This window comes from Microtus ochrogaster, chromosome 10 (assembly GCF_000317375.1).
Source record: "Microtus ochrogaster isolate Prairie Vole_2 chromosome 10, MicOch1.0, whole genome shotgun sequence".
In the NCBI taxonomy this organism is placed as follows: domain Eukaryota; kingdom Metazoa; phylum Chordata; class Mammalia; order Rodentia; family Cricetidae; genus Microtus; species Microtus ochrogaster.
Window position 1 is genome coordinate 54852419 of NC_022016.1, and position 2641 is coordinate 54855059.

Below are 2641 nucleotides of genomic sequence, written 5' to 3' on the forward strand. Positions count from 1 at the left end.
AAAAAAAAAAAAAAGCAAAAACCAAACCAAACAAAACAAAAAACCTGAGTACCCCTAATAATTGAACAATTCCACTCAAATATACAGTTGGGAAAAACAACGGCTAAGTGCACCAAAAGTGTTCCTAAAGTCAGCCCTCACAATAGCCAACAGCTGCAAACAGACCAGATAGCCATTGTCGTGGGCTTGCTGGTCCTCAGAAATGAGCCCACAAAGTGGGCTGGACTTTACACCGAGCCCGTCGGGAACAGCACACGCAGACGGGCTATCTGTACTGTCTCCTGCCTGCCTTCCAGGCAGGGTTCTCAGAAGACTTGGGTTATGATGAACCCTGTCACACTCTACACAGCTCAGGGGACTGGGATAACAGGAATGAAGAAAGTGGATGAACACACACACATAGAGAGAAAAGCGGGGATCCGGTGGGCTGTGCTGTTCCCGTGGGTCTGAGGCGTGGGGCGTCCTTGCTCTGGCTGTGCTCATATCAGCACACAATCACCGAACTCTCTTTCCAGATTTCTCACCCATCCAGGAGACTGAAACTGATCATAGGGAGAAAGACCAGAGCTGATTCTGTACTCAGAGCCTAGCCAGTCTCTGGCCCCACCTGCTCTCTGTTCTTGGGGTCCATTCATCTCCCCTGAAAAACAATCCACTCTTCCTTTCAAATAACTTCCATGTCCCTCCCAAGGAAGTGGTGCAAGCTTCTAAATCACACGGGCTTATTGAATTCTCCCTTCCTGGTGGTACACGTGTGCACACGATAAACTTGTGTGCTTGGTCTGTTAATCAGTTTATTTCGGCAGATTTAATTAGTGAGCCTTCTGACGGCAGAAGGGAGCTCCTTTTGCCGATACATGTGTAGTCAAAAGAATAGCAGCTCCCCACATGCCCACACACCACTTTCCAAAGAATGAAGAACTTACATTGAATGAATCTTTAATTAATAAAAGAATGCCAGATCAAAATGATACCTATCCTAAGATCTGCTGGTGCTTGCCTATAACCCTAGCACCCAGAGGCAGAGGTAGGAGGATCAGAAGTTCAAAGTCACCCTTGGCTATGTAGCAAGGCTGAGGCCAGTCTATGCTACACAAAATACAGAGACCCAGCAAATTGCTTCAGGGGGTAAGTCCACTTGTCTCCAAGCCTGACCTGACTTTGATCTCCGAGACCCACAGGGCTGAGAGACAGGATCAGCCGGCTAAGGTTGTCCCCTGACCTCCATCCCCATACTGTGCCACTAGCAAGTGCACCCACATACTATGCAAAATAAATAAATAAAACGTCATTTTAAGAATAAAAATAAGGGGCTGGTGAGATGGCTTAGAGATTAAGAGCACTGGCTGCTTTTCCAGAGGACTGATTCCCAGCAACCACAGGCAGCTCACAACTGTCTGTAACTCCAGTTCAGGGAACCCAACACCCATGGTAAAATACCAATCCACATGAAATAAATATAAATAAATAATTAAACATCAAAATTTTACATATTAGCCGGGCGATGGTGGCGCACGCCTTTAATCCCAGTACTTGGGAGGCAGAGGCAGGCGGATCTCTGTGAGTTCGAGACCAGCCTGGTCTACGGAGCTAATTCCAGGACAGGCTCCAAAGCCACAGAGAAACCCTGTCTCAAAAAACCAAAAAAAAAAAAAAAAAAATTTGCATATAGCTGGGAGTACCACTGTGATTCAGGGTTCGCCTGGCATCCATAGACCCCGAGTTTTACCACTAGAGGCACCACCAAAAGCATCGCTGAGCCCTCATGGTGGCTCACTTCTAAAGGCGACTGAAGTACAAGGCTGTGTTCTTATGAGTGCACAACTCTTTCTTTCTTTTTCTTTTTTTTTTTTTGAAAAAACCTTTACAGTCCAGGTCTTTTATTTCTTTTTGTACATCAGGCCATGAATTCATAGGGAATGGGCTCCAGCAGCTCAGGCTCCTTCCCGTTAGTCCTCACGAAGTGTGCTTCTCTGGGTGGAGCAGACTGGCGCTTCAGCTGAATCCAGGTGCCTTTCTCTTTGGCTTCCTTTTTCTTCTGGTCATTCTCCTTCACCCGCTTCAGGAAGCTGTCTCTGCTCTTCGAGTGCTTGATGTGTTCAATCCGCACATTAATTCTCTGGCAAGAATCTTGCCCTTCACTTGCTTGTTTACAACGATGCCCACAGCATGCTGGGTGACATTGTAGACTCTTCCGGCTTTGCCATGGTAACATTTATGGGGCATTTCTTTTTGAACAGTGCCCATTCCCTTGATGTCTACAATATCGCCCTTGTAGATTCGCATGTACGTGGCCGAAGGAACAACTCCATGTTTCCTAAAGGGCCTAGAGAACATATAGCGAGTGCCCCTCCTCTTTCCCTTGGTGTTTGTCATTTTGGCGAGTTACTGAAAGATGGGTACCAGAGTGCACAACTCTTTTTTTTTTTTTTTTTTTTTGCTTTTTGCTTTTTCGAGACAGGGTTTCTCTGTGGCTTTGGAGCCTGTCCTGGAACTAGCTCTATAGACCAGGCTGGTCTCAAACTCACAGAGATCCACCTGCCTCTGCCTCCCGAGTGCTGGGATTAAAGGCGTGCGCCACCATCGCCCGGCCGAGTGCACAACTCTTAAGTGAACAACTTTTAGATAGACTTTTACACAC

At 46.7% G+C, this 2641-nt stretch overlaps 1 pseudogene; it reads right to left on the reverse strand.

The window, feature by feature from the left end:
- Positions 1–1883: 1883 nt before the first annotated feature.
- Positions 1884–2394, reverse strand: LOC102000519 (annotated as a pseudogene).
- Positions 2395–2641: the final 247 nt, after the last annotated feature.